The 12,432-nt window shown below is 73.4% G+C and overlaps 10 non-coding genes across 10 annotated transcripts; all 10 read right to left on the bottom strand.

Annotated features, from left to right (window-relative positions):
• Nucleotides 1-613: 613 nt before the first annotated feature.
• Nucleotides 614-732, bottom strand: LOC147571602 (5S ribosomal RNA). The gene has a single exon (XR_015247264.1). It is a non-coding gene; the product is annotated as a 5S ribosomal RNA (ribosomal RNA).
• Nucleotides 733-1,798: 1,066 nt separating this feature from the next.
• Nucleotides 1,799-1,917, bottom strand: LOC147571601 (5S ribosomal RNA). Its single transcript, XR_015247263.1, has one exon. It is a non-coding gene; the product is annotated as a 5S ribosomal RNA (ribosomal RNA).
• A 1,087-nt stretch (nt 1,918-3,004) lies between these two features.
• On the bottom strand, nt 3,005-3,123 carry LOC147571600 (5S ribosomal RNA). The gene has a single exon (XR_015247269.1). It is a non-coding gene; the product is annotated as a 5S ribosomal RNA (ribosomal RNA).
• Nucleotides 3,124-4,203: 1,080 nt separating this feature from the next.
• Nucleotides 4,204-4,322, bottom strand: LOC147571599 (5S ribosomal RNA). Its single transcript, XR_015247262.1, has one exon. It is a non-coding gene; the product is annotated as a 5S ribosomal RNA (ribosomal RNA).
• Nucleotides 4,323-5,409: 1,087 nt separating this feature from the next.
• Nucleotides 5,410-5,528, bottom strand: LOC147571598 (5S ribosomal RNA). The gene has a single exon (XR_015247267.1). It is a non-coding gene; the product is annotated as a 5S ribosomal RNA (ribosomal RNA).
• Nucleotides 5,529-6,601: 1,073 nt separating this feature from the next.
• Nucleotides 6,602-6,720, bottom strand: LOC147571597 (5S ribosomal RNA). The gene has a single exon (XR_015247261.1). It is a non-coding gene; the product is annotated as a 5S ribosomal RNA (ribosomal RNA).
• A 1,080-nt stretch (nt 6,721-7,800) lies between these two features.
• On the bottom strand, nt 7,801-7,919 carry LOC147571596 (5S ribosomal RNA). The gene has a single exon (XR_015247260.1). It is a non-coding gene; the product is annotated as a 5S ribosomal RNA (ribosomal RNA).
• A 1,081-nt stretch (nt 7,920-9,000) lies between these two features.
• Nucleotides 9,001-9,119, bottom strand: LOC147571595 (5S ribosomal RNA). Its single transcript, XR_015247259.1, has one exon. It is a non-coding gene; the product is annotated as a 5S ribosomal RNA (ribosomal RNA).
• A 1,071-nt stretch (nt 9,120-10,190) lies between these two features.
• On the bottom strand, nt 10,191-10,309 carry LOC147571594 (5S ribosomal RNA). The gene has a single exon (XR_015247258.1). It is a non-coding gene; the product is annotated as a 5S ribosomal RNA (ribosomal RNA).
• Nucleotides 10,310-11,390: 1,081 nt separating this feature from the next.
• On the bottom strand, nt 11,391-11,509 carry LOC147571593 (5S ribosomal RNA). Its single transcript, XR_015247256.1, has one exon. It is a non-coding gene; the product is annotated as a 5S ribosomal RNA (ribosomal RNA).
• Between the last annotated feature and the right edge of the window lie 923 nt (nt 11,510-12,432).

Genomic DNA, 12,432 nt, shown 5'->3' with positions numbered 1-12,432 from the left:
CCACAGAACATCACCAGCGCGAGCCCGCAGCCCTAGCTGGGCCTCGCGAAACGCCGGGGGCCCTGGGGATGGGGGCTGGAGGGAGGGAAGAGGTCCGGGACCCAGGGAGCCCAGTCCTGTGGCGGAGTCTGTGTTTGGGGTCTCGCTGCCCCGCCCGCTCCTGTGTTTTTGGATCCACCCACCCAGCCCCCACCCTCCAGTCCCCAGGCGCCAGCCCCCGGTCCCGCCCTCGCCGCACCCCCCCACCCCTCCGTGCGGGTGCAGTGTCAGGAAAGGTGCAAAGCTGGGGCGTGGCTTCCAGCCGGTGCAGTGGGATTTCGCCCGGTGCGGGGAGCGGGGAGCGGGGAGCGGACCCCTTGTGAAGTGCCGTGGGGTGTGCGGGCTCGGGGGGGGGGCGGGGCGGGGCGGGGCGGGGCCAGGCTAGGCCAGGCCAGGCCGCTTTGCCGGCCCGGGAGGGGCTGAGGGAGCAGTGGCCGCCGGGGTGTGTTTGGCCCCCGGAGCCGCGCTCCCCTCCCCGGGGAGAGAGGGACACACGGAGGGAGGGGGAGGGGCGGCGGGCGCCAAAGGAGAGGTCAAGGAGGCCAGAGGCAACAGGCAACAGGCAAAAGGCAAAAGCCTACAGCACCCGGTATTCCCAGGCGGTCTCCCATCCAAGTACTAACCAGGCCCGACCCTGCTTAGCTTCCGAGATCAGACGAGATCGGGCGCGTTCAGGGTGGTATGGCCGTAGACGCCGGCGGCTGCCGCTGGGCGCCTCAAGAGCCTGCTCCACGCATCCCAAGCCCAGCGGGTGCCGCGCTTCACCCATGCACGCGCCTGCCTGCCTGCCTGCCTGCCTGCCTGGCTGCCTGCCTCGCTGCCGCCGCCCTCCGCCGCGGGCCCCGGGCGGGTGGCGGAGGCGGCGCAAGAGGACCCTGGCAAGGCGCTGTGGCGCAAGCCCCGGCCTTCACCGATCCCGGGACTCTGGCAGACTGCTCCCGGCTTGGCCCCACGCCCGCCTCCGCTTCCATCCCGCACCGCACCGCACCGCACCGCACCACGTCGGGCCGCTCACTGGGAAGAGGGTGGAAGCGAGCGTGGGGCATCAGGCCGGCCGTGCCTTCTGGGCGCCCCCCCTCCCGCCGGGTTCTCAGCGCCTCCTCCCCAGTCGCAGGGCGAGCGCAGCCAGCCCGGAGGCCCCAGCGCCCCCACAGAACATCACCAGCGCGAGCCCGCAGCCCTAGCTGGGCCTCGCGAAACGCCGGGGGCCCTGGGGATGGGGGCTGGAGGGAGGGAAGAGGTCCGGGACCCAGGGAGCCCAGTCCTGTGGCGGAGTCTGTGTTTGGGGTCTCGCTGCCCCGCCCGCTCCTGTGTTTTTGGATCCACCCACCCAGCCCCCACCCTCCAGTCCCCAGGCGCCAGCCCCCGGTCCCGCCCTCGCCGCACCCCCCCACCCCTCCGTGCGGGTGCAGTGTCAGGAAAGGTGCAAAGCTGGGGCGTGGCTTCCAGCCGGTGCAGTGGGATTTCGCCCGGTGCGGGGAGCGGGGAGCGGGGAGCGGACCCCTTGTGAAGTGCCGTGGGGTGTGCGGGCTCGGGGGGGGCGGGGCGGGGCGGGGCGGGGCCAGGCTAGGCCAGGCCAGGCCGCTTTGCCGGCCCGGGAGGGGCTGAGGGAGCAGTGGCCGCCGGGGTGTGTTTGGCCCCCGGAGCCGCGCTCCCCTCCCCGGGGAGAGAGGGACACACGGAGGGAGGGGGAGGGGCGGCGGGCGCCAAAGGAGAGGTCAAGGAGGCCAGAGGCAACAGGCAACAGGCAAAAGGCAAAAGCCTACAGCACCCGGTATTCCCAGGCGGTCTCCCATCCAAGTACTAACCAGGCCCGACCCTGCTTAGCTTCCGAGATCAGACGAGATCGGGCGCGTTCAGGGTGGTATGGCCGTAGACGCCGGCGGCTGCCGCTGGGCGCCTCAAGAGCCTGCTCCACGCATCCCAAGCCCAGCGGGTGCCGCGCTTCACCCATGCACGCGCCTGCCTGCCTGCCTGCCTGCCTGCCTGCCTGGCTGCCTGCCTCGCTGCCGCCGCCCTCCGCCGCGGGCCCCGGGCGGGTGGCGGAGGCGGCGCAAGAGGACCCTGGCAAGGCGCTGTGGCGCAAGCCCCGGCCTTCACCGATCCCGGGACTCTGGCAGACTGCTCCCGGCTTGGCCCCACGCCCGCCTCCGCTTCCATCCCGCACCGCACCGCACCGCACCGCACCGCACCGCACCGCACCACGTCGGGCCGCTCACTGGGAAGAGGGTGGAAGCGAGCGTGGGGCATCAGGCCGGCCGTGCCTTCTGGGCGCCCCCCCTCCCGCCGGGTTCTCAGCGCCTCCTCCCCAGTCGCAGGGCGAGCGCAGCCAGCCCGGAGGCCCCAGCGCCCCCACAGAACATCACCAGCGCGAGCCCGCAGCCCTAGCTGGGCCTCGCGAAACGCCGGGGGCCCTGGGGATGGGGGCTGGAGGGAGGGAAGAGGTCCGGGACCCAGGGAGCCCAGTCCTGTGGCGGAGTCTGTGTTTGGGGTCTCGCTGCCCCGCCCGCTCCTGTGTTTTTGGATCCACCCACCCAGCCCCCACCCTCCAGTCCCCAGGCGCCAGCCCCCGGTCCCGCCCTCGCCGCACCCCCCCACCCCTCCGTGCGGGTGCAGTGTCAGGAAAGGTGCAAAGCTGGGGCGTGGCTTCCAGCCGGTGCAGTGGGATTTCGCCCGGTGCGGGGAGCGGGGAGCGGGGAGCGGACCCCTTGTGAAGTGCCGTGGGGTGTGCGGGCTCGGGGGGGGGGCGGGGCGGGGCGGGGCGGGGCCAGGCTAGGCCAGGCCAGGCCGCTTTGCCGGCCCGGGAGGGGCTGAGGGAGCAGTGGCCGCCGGGGTGTGTTTGGCTCCCGGAGCCGCGCTCCCCTCCCCGGGGAGAGAGGGACACACGGAGGGAGGGGGAGGGGCGGCGGGCGCCAAAGGAGAGGTCAAGGAGGCCAGAGGCAACAGGCAACAGGCAAAAGGCAAAAGCCTACAGCACCCGGTATTCCCGGGCGGTCTCCCATCCAAGTACTAACCAGGCCCGACCCTGCTTAGCTTCCGAGATCAGACGAGATCGGGCGCGTTCAGGGTGGTATGGCCGTAGACGCCGGCGGCTGCCGCTGGGCGCCTCAAGAGCCTGCTCCACGCATCCCAAGCCCAGCGGGTGCCGCGCTTCACCCATGCACGCGCCTGCCTGCCTGCCTGCCTGCCTGCCTGCCTGGCTGCCTGCCTCGCTGCCGCCGCCCTCCGCCGCGGGCCCCGGGCGGGTGGCGGAGGCGGCGCAAGAGGACCCTGGCAAGGCGCTGTGGCGCAAGCCCCGGCCTTCACCGATCCCGGGACTCTGGCAGACTGCTCCCGGCTTGGCCCCACGCCCGCCTCCGCTTCCATCCCGCACCGCACCGCACCGCACCGCACCGCACCGCACCACGTCGGGCCGCTCACTGGGAAGAGGGTGGAAGCGAGCGTGGGGCATCAGGCCGGCCGTGCCTTCTGGGCGCCCCCCCTCCCGCCGGGTTCTCAGCGCCTCCTCCCCAGTCGCAGGGCGAGCGCAGCCAGCCCGGAGGCCCCAGCGCCCCCACAGAACATCACCAGCGCGAGCCCGCAGCCCTAGCTGGGCCTCGCGAAACGCCGGGGGCCCTGGGGATGGGGGCTGGAGGGAGGGAAGAGGTCCGGGACCCAGGGAGCCCAGTCCTGTGGCGGAGTCTGTGTTTGGGGTCTCGCTGCCCCGCCCGCTCCTGTGTTTTTGGATCCACCCACCCAGCCCCCACCCTCCAGTCCCCAGGCGCCAGCCCCCGGTCCCGCCCTCGCCGCACCCCCCCACCCCTCCGTGCGGGTGCAGTGTCAGGAAAGGTGCAAAGCTGGGGCGTGGCTTCCAGCCGGTGCAGTGGGATTTCGCCCGGTGCGGGGAGCGGGGAGCGGGGAGCGGACCCCTTGTGAAGTGCCGTGGGGTGTGCGGGCTCGGGGGGGGCGGGGCGGGGCGGGGCGGGGCCAGGCTAGGCCAGGCCAGGCCGCTTTGCCGGCCCGGGAGGGGCTGAGGGAGCAGTGGCCGCCGGGGTGTGTTTGGCCCCCGGAGCCGCGCTCCCCTCCCCGGGGAGAGAGGGACACACGGAGGGAGGGGGAGGGGCGGCGGGCGCCAAAGGAGAGGTCAAGGAGGCCAGAGGCAACAGGCAACAGGCAAAAGGCAAAAGCCTACAGCACCCGGTATTCCCAGGCGGTCTCCCATCCAAGTACTAACCAGGCCCGACCCTGCTTAGCTTCCGAGATCAGACGAGATCGGGCGCGTTCAGGGTGGTATGGCCGTAGACGCCGGCGGCTGCCGCTGGGCGCCTCAAGAGCCTGCTCCACGCATCCCAAGCCCAGCGGGTGCCGCGCTTCACCCATGCACGCGCCTGCCTGCCTGCCTGCCTGCCTGCCTGCCTGGCTGCCTGCCTCGCTGCCGCCGCCCTCCGCCGCGGGCCCCGGGCGGGTGGCGGAGGCGGCGCAAGAGGACCCTGGCAAGGCGCTGTGGCGCAAGCCCCGGCCTTCACCGATCCCGGGACTCTGGCAGACTGCTCCCGGCTTGGCCCCACGCCCGCCTCCGCTTCCATCCCGCACCGCACCGCACCGCACCGCACCGCACCGCACCGCACCACGTCGGGCCGCTCACTGGGAAGAGGGTGGAAGCGAGCGTGGGGCATCAGGCCGGCCGTGCCTTCTGGGCGCCCCCCCTCCCGCCGGGTTCTCAGCGCCTCCTCCCCAGTCGCAGGGCGAGCGCAGCCAGCCCGGAGGCCCCAGCGCCCCCACAGAACATCACCAGCGCGAGCCCGCAGCCCTAGCTGGGCCTCGCGAAACGCCGGGGGCCCTGGGGATGGGGGCTGGAGGGAGGGAAGAGGTCCGGGACCCAGGGAGCCCAGTCCTGTGGCGGAGTCTGTGTTTGGGGTCTCGCTGCCCCGCCCGCTCCTGTGTTTTTGGATCCACCCACCCAGCCCCCACCCTCCAGTCCCCAGGCGCCAGCCCCCGGTCCCGCCCTCGCCGCACCCCCCCACCCCTCCGTGCGGGTGCAGTGTCAGGAAAGGTGCAAAGCTGGGGCGTGGCTTCCAGCCGGTGCAGTGGGATTTCGCCCGGTGCGGGGAGCGGGGAGCGGGGAGCGGACCCCTTGTGAAGTGCCGTGGGGTGTGCGGGCTCGGGGGGGGGGCGGGGCGGGGCGGGGCGGGGCCAGGCTAGGCCAGGCCAGGCCGCTTTGCCGGCCCGGGAGGGGCTGAGGGAGCAGTGGCCGCCGGGGTGTGTTTGGCTCCCGGAGCCGCGCTCCCCTCCCCGGGGAGAGAGGGACACACGGAGGGAGGGGGAGGGGCGGCGGGCGCCAAAGGAGAGGTCAAGGAGGCCAGAGGCAACAGGCAACAGGCAAAAGGCAAAAGCCTACAGCACCCGGTATTCCCGGGCGGTCTCCCATCCAAGTACTAACCAGGCCCGACCCTGCTTAGCTTCCGAGATCAGACGAGATCGGGCGCGTTCAGGGTGGTATGGCCGTAGACGCCGGCGGCTGCCGCTGGGCGCCTCAAGAGCCTGCTCCACGCATCCCAAGCCCAGCGGGTGCCGCGCTTCACCCATGCACGCGCCTGCCTGCCTGCCTGCCTGCCTGCCTGGCTGCCTGCCTCGCTGCCGCCGCCCTCCGCCGCGGGCCCCGGGCGGGTGGCGGAGGCGGCGCAAGAGGACCCTGGCAAGGCGCTGTGGCGCAAGCCCCGGCCTTCACCGATCCCGGGACTCTGGCAGACTTCTCCCGGCTTGGCCCCACGCCCGCCTCCGCTTCCATCCCGCACCGCACCGCACCGCACCGCACCGCACCACGTCGGGCCGCTCACTGGGAAGAGGGTGGAAGCGAGCGTGGGGCATCAGGCCGGCCGTGCCTTCTGGGCGCCCCCCCTCCCGCCGGGTTCTCAGCGCCTCCTCCCCAGTCGCAGGGCGAGCGCAGCCAGCCCGGAGGCCCCAGCGCCCCCACAGAACATCACCAGCGCGAGCCCGCAGCCCTAGCTGGGCCTCGCGAAACGCCGGGGGCCCTGGGGATGGGGGCTGGAGGGAGGGAAGAGGTCCGGGACCCAGGGAGCCCAGTCCTGTGGCGGAGTCTGTGTTTGGGGTCTCGCTGCCCCGCCCGCTCCTGTGTTTTTGGATCCACCCACCCAGCCCCCACCCTCCAGTCCCCAGGCGCCAGCCCCCGGTCCCGCCCTCGCCGCACCCCCCCACCCCTCCGTGCGGGTGCAGTGTCAGGAAAGGTGCAAAGCTGGGGCGTGGCTTCCAGCCGGTGCAGTGGGATTTCGCCCGGTGCGGGGAGCGGGGAGCGGGGAGCGGACCCCTTGTGAAGTGCCGTGGGGTGTGCGGGCTCGGGGGGGGGGCGGGGCGGGGCGGGGCGGGGCCAGGCTAGGCCAGGCCAGGCCGCTTTGCCGGCCCGGGAGGGGCTGAGGGAGCAGTGGCCGCCGGGGTGTGTTTGGCCCCCGGAGCCGCGCTCCCCTCCCCGGGGAGAGAGGGACACACGGAGGGAGGGGGAGGGGCGGCGGGCGCCAAAGGAGAGGTCAAGGAGGCCAGAGGCAACAGGCAACAGGCAAAAGGCAAAAGCCTACAGCACCCGGTATTCCCAGGCGGTCTCCCATCCAAGTACTAACCAGGCCCGACCCTGCTTAGCTTCCGAGATCAGACGAGATCGGGCGCGTTCAGGGTGGTATGGCCGTAGACGCCGGCGGCTGCCGCTGGGCGCCTCAAGAGCCTGCTCCACGCATCCCAAGCCCAGCGGGTGCCGCGCTTCACCCATGCACGCGCCTGCCTGCCTGCCTGCCTGCCTGCCTGCCTGCCTGGCTGCCTGCCTCGCTGCCGCCGCCCTCCGCCGCGGGCCCCGGGCGGGTGGCGGAGGCGGCGCAAGAGGACCCTGGCAAGGCGCTGTGGCGCAAGCCCCGGCCTTCACCGATCCCGGGACTCTGGCAGACTGCTCCCGGCTTGGCCCCACGCCCGCCTCCGCTTCCATCCCGCACCGCACCGCACCGCACCGCACCGCACCACGTCGGGCCGCTCACTGGGAAGAGGGTGGAAGCGAGCGTGGGGCATCAGGCCGGCCGTGCCTTCTGGGCGCCCCCCCTCCCGCCGGGTTCTCAGCGCCTCCTCCCCAGTCGCAGGGCGAGCGCAGCCAGCCCGGAGGCCCCAGCGCCCCCACAGAACATCACCAGCGCGAGCCCGCAGCCCTAGCTGGGCCTCGCGAAACGCCGGGGGCCCTGGGGATGGGGGCTGGAGGGAGGGAAGAGGTCCGGGACCCAGGGAGCCCAGTCCTGTGGCGGAGTCTGTGTTTGGGGTCTCGCTGCCCCGCCCGCTCCTGTGTTTTTGGATCCACCCACCCAGCCCCCACCCTCCAGTCCCCAGGCGCCAGCCCCCGGTCCCGCCCTCGCCGCACCCCCCCACCCCTCCGTGCGGGTGCAGTGTCAGGAAAGGTGCAAAGCTGGGGCGTGGCTTCCAGCCGGTGCAGTGGGATTTCGCCCGGTGCGGGGAGCGGGGAGCGGGGAGCGGACCCCTTGTGAAGTGCCGTGGGGTGTGCGGGCTCGGGGGGGGGCGGGGCGGGGCGGGGCGGGGCCAGGCTAGGCCAGGCCAGGCCGCTTTGCCGGCCCGGGAGGGGCTGAGGGAGCAGTGGCCGCCGGGGTGTGTTTGGCCCCCGGAGCCGCGCTCCCCTCCCCGGGGAGAGAGGGACACACGGAGGGAGGGGGAGGGGCGGCGGGCGCCAAAGGAGAGGTCAAGGAGGCCAGAGGCAACAGGCAACAGGCAAAAGGCAAAAGCCTACAGCACCCGGTATTCCCAGGCGGTCTCCCATCCAAGTACTAACCAGGCCCGACCCTGCTTAGCTTCCGAGATCAGACGAGATCGGGCGCGTTCAGGGTGGTATGGCCGTAGACGCCGGCGGCTGCCGCTGGGCGCCTCAAGAGCCTGCTCCACGCATCCCAAGCCCAGCGGGTGCCGCGCTTCACCCATGCACGCGCCTGCCTGCCTGCCTGCCTGCCTGCCTGCCTGCCTGGCTGCCTGCCTCGCTGCCGCCGCCCTCCGCCGCGGGCCCCGGGCGGGTGGCGGAGGCGGCGCAAGAGGACCCTGGCAAGGCGCTGTGGCGCAAGCCCCGGCCTTCACCGATCCCGGGACTCTGGCAGACTGCTCCCGGCTTGGCCCCACGCCCGCCTCCGCTTCCATCCCGCACCGCACCGCACCGCACCGCACCGCACCACGTCGGGCCGCTCACTGGGAAGAGGGTGGAAGCGAGCGTGGGGCATCAGGCCGGCCGTGCCTTCTGGGCGCCCCCCCTCCCGCCGGGTTCTCAGCGCCTCCTCCCCAGTCGCAGGGCGAGCGCAGCCAGCCCGGAGGCCCCAGCGCCCCCACAGAACATCACCAGCGCGAGCCCGCAGCCCTAGCTGGGCCTCGCGAAACGCCGGGGGCCCTGGGGATGGGGGCTGGAGGGAGGGAAGAGGTCCGGGACCCAGGGAGCCCAGTCCTGTGGCGGAGTCTGTGTTTGGGGTCTCGCTGCCCCGCCCGCTCCTGTGTTTTTGGATCCACCCACCCAGCCCCCACCCTCCAGTCCCCAGGCGCCAGCCCCCGGTCCCGCCCTCGCCGCACCCCCCCACCCCTCCGTGCGGGTGCAGTGTCAGGAAAGGTGCAAAGCTGGGGCGTGGCTTCCAGCCGGTGCAGTGGGATTTCGCCCGGTGCGGGGAGCGGGGAGCGGGGAGCGGACCCCTTGTGAAGTGCCGTGGGGTGTGCGGGCTCGGGGGGGGGGCGGGGCGGGGCGGGGCGGGGCCAGGCTAGGCCAGGCCAGGCCGCTTTGCCGGCCCGGGAGGGGCTGAGGGAGCAGTGGCCGCCGGGGTGTGTTTGGCTCCCGGAGCCGCGCTCCCCTCCCCGGGGAGAGAGGGACACACGGAGGGAGGGGGAGGGGCGGCGGGCGCCAAAGGAGAGGTCAAGGAGGCCAGAGGCAACAGGCAACAGGCAAAAGGCAAAAGCCTACAGCACCCGGTATTCCCAGGCGGTCTCCCATCCAAGTACTAACCAGGCCCGACCCTGCTTAGCTTCCGAGATCAGACGAGATCGGGCGCGTTCAGGGTGGTATGGCCGTAGACGCCGGCGGCTGCCGCTGGGCGCCTCAAGAGCCTGCTCCACGCATCCCAAGCCCAGCGGGTGCCGCGCTTCACCCATGCACGCGCCTGCCTGCCTGCCTGCCTGCCTGCCTGCCTGGCTGCCTGCCTCGCTGCCGCCGCCCTCCGCCGCGGGCCCCGGGCGGGTGGCGGAGGCGGCGCAAGAGGACCCTGGCAAGGCGCTGTGGCGCAAGCCCCGGCCTTCACCGATCCCGGGACTCTGGCAGACTGCTCCCGGCTTGGCCCCACGCCCGCCTCCGCTTCCATCCCGCACCGCACCGCACCGCACCGCACCACGTCGGGCCGCTCACTGGGAAGAGGGTGGAAGCGAGCGTGGGGCATCAGGCCGGCCGTGCCTTCTGGGCGCCCCCCCTCCCGCCGGGTTCTCAGCGCCTCCTCCCCAGTCGCAGGGCGAGCGCAGCCAGCCCGGAGGCCCCAGCGCCCCCACAGAACATCACCAGCGCGAGCCCGCAGCCCTAGCTGGGCCTCGCGAAACGCCGGGGGCCCTGGGGATGGGGGCTGGAGGGAGGGAAGAGGTCCGGGACCCAGGGAGCCCAGTCCTGTGGCGGAGTCTGTGTTTGGGGTCTCGCTGCCCCGCCCGCTCCTGTGTTTTTGGATCCACCCACCCAGCCCCCACCCTCCAGTCCCCAGGCGCCAGCCCCCGGTCCCGCCCTCGCCGCACCCCCCCACCCCTCCGTGCGGGTGCAGTGTCAGGAAAGGTGCAAAGCTGGGGCGTGGCTTCCAGCCGGTGCAGTGGGATTTCGCCCGGTGCGGGGAGCGGGGAGCGGGGAGCGGACCCCTTGTGAAGTGCCGTGGGGTGTGCGGGCTCGGGGGGGGGCGGGGCGGGGCGGGGCGGGGCCAGGCTAGGCCAGGCCAGGCCGCTTTGCCGGCCCGGGAGGGGCTGAGGGAGCAGTGGCCGCCGGGGTGTGTTTGGCCCCCGGAGCCGCGCTCCCCTCCCCGGGGAGAGAGGGACACACGGAGGGAGGGGGAGGGGCGGCGGGCGCCAAAGGAGAGGTCAAGGAGGCCAGAGGCAACAGGCAACAGGCAAAAGGCAAAAGCCTACAGCACCCGGTATTCCCAGGCGGTCTCCCATCCAAGTACTAACCAGGCCCGACCCTGCTTAGCTTCCGAGATCAGACGAGATCGGGCGCGTTCAGGGTGGTATGGCCGTAGACGCCGGCGGCTGCCGCTGGGCGCCTCAAGAGCCTGCTCCACGCATCCCAAGCCCAGCGGGTGCCGCGCTTCACCCATGCACGCGCCTGCCTGCCTGCCTGCCTGCCTGCCTGCCTGCCTGGCTGCCTGCCTCGCTGCCGCCGCCCTCCGCCGCGGGCCCCGGGCGGGTGGCGGAGGCGGCGCAAGAGGACCCTGGCAAGGCGCTGTGGCGCAAGCCCCGGCCTTCACCGATCCCGGGACTCTGGCAGACTGCTCCCGGCTTGGCCCCACGCCCGCCTCCGCTTCCATCCCGCACCGCACCGCACCGCACCGCACCGCACCACGTCGGGCCGCTCACTGGGAAGAGGGTGGAAGCGAGCGTGGGGCATCAGGCCGGCCGTGCCTTCTGGGCGCCCCCCCTCCCGCCGGGTTCTCAGCGCCTCCTCCCCAGTCGCAGGGCGAGCGCAGCCAGCCCGGAGGCCCCAGCGCCCCCACAGAACATCACCAGCGCGAGCCCGCAGCCCTAGCTGGGCCTCGCGAAACGCCGGGGGCCCTGGGGATGGGGGCTGGAGGGAGGGAAGAGGTCCGGGACCCAGGGAGCCCAGTCCTGTGGCGGAGTCTGTGTTTGGGGTCTCGCTGCCCCGCCCGCTCCTGTGTTTTTGGATCCACCCACCCAGCCCCCACCCTCCAGTCCCCAGGCGCCAGCCCCCGGTCCCGCCCTCGCCGCACCCCCCCACCCCTCCGTGCGGGTGCAGTGTCAGGAAAGGTGCAAAGCTGGGGCGTGGCTTCCAGCCGGTGCAGTGGGATTTCGCCCGGTGCGGGGAGCGGGGAGCGGGGAGCGGACCCCTTGTGAAGTGCCGTGGGGTGTGCGGGCTCGGGGGGGGGGCGGGGCGGGGCGGGGCGGGGCCAGGCTAGGCCAGGCCAGGCCGCTTTGCCGGCCCGGGAGGGGCTGAGGGAGCAGTGGCCGCCGGGGTGTGTTTGGCTCCCGGAGCCGCGCTCCCCTCCCCGGGGAGAGAGGGACACACGGAGGGAGGGGGAGGGGCGGCGGGCGCCAAAGGAGAGGTCAAGGAGGCCAGAGGCAACAGGCAACAGGCAAAAGGCAAAAGCCTACAGCACCCGGTATTCCCAGGCGGTCTCCCATCCAAGTACTAACCAGGCCCGACCCTGCTTAGCTTCCGAGATCAGACGAGATCGGGCGCGTTCAGGGTGGTATGGCCGTAGACGCCGGCGGCTGCCGCTGGGCGCCTCAAGAGCCTGCTCCACGCATCCCAAGCCCAGCGGGTGCCGCGCTTCACCCATGCACGCGCCTGCCTGCCTGCCTGCCTGCCTGCCTGCCTGGCTGCCTGCCTCGCTGCCGCCGCCCTCCGCCGCGGGCCCCGGGCGGGTGGCGGAGGCGGCGCAAGAGGACCCTGGCAAGGCGCTGTGGCGCAAGCCCCGGCCTTCACCGATCCCGGGACTCTGGCAGACTGCTCCCGGCTTGGCCCCACGCCCGCCTCCGCTTCCATCCCGCACCGCACCGCACCGCACCGCACCACGTCGGGCCGCTCACTGGGAAGAGGGTGGAAGCGAGCGTGGGGCATCAGGCCGGCCGTGCCTTCTGGGCGCCCCCCCTCCCGCCGGGTTCTCAGCGCCTCCTCCCCAGTCGCAGGGCGAGCGCAGCCAGCCCGGAGGCCCCAGCGCCCCCACAGAACATCACCAGCGCGAGCCCGCAGCCCTAGCTGGGCCTCGCGAAACGCCGGGGGCCCTGGGGATGGGGGCTGGAGGGAGGGAAGAGGTCCGGGACCCAGGGAGCCCAGTCCTGTGGCGGAGTCTGTGTTTGGGGTCTCGCTGCCCCGCCCGCTCCTGTGTTTTTGGATCCACCCACCCAGCCCCCACCCTCCAGTCCCCAGGCGCCAGCCCCCGGTCCCGCCCTCGCCGCACCCCCCCACCCCTCCGTGCGGGTGCAGTGTCAGGAAAGGTGCAAAGCTGGGGCGTGGCTTCCAGCCGGTGCAGTGGGATTTCGCCCGGTGCGGGGAGCGGGGAGCGGGGAGCGGACCCCTTGTGAAGTGCCGTGGGGTGTGCGGGCTCGGGGGGGGGCGGGGCGGGGCGGGGCGGGGCCAGGCTAGGCCAGGCCAGGCCGCTTTGCCGGCCCGGGAGGGGCTGAGGG

Source organism: Puma concolor, unplaced genomic scaffold, assembly GCF_028749965.1.
Source record: "Puma concolor isolate L17-30 unplaced genomic scaffold, mPumCon1.1.hap2 unalloc_scaffold_170, whole genome shotgun sequence".
NCBI lineage: Eukaryota > Metazoa > Chordata > Mammalia > Carnivora > Felidae > Puma > Puma concolor.
The sequence above is the reverse complement of the archived record's forward strand: the minus strand, read 5'-3'. Positions and strand labels throughout refer to the sequence as shown.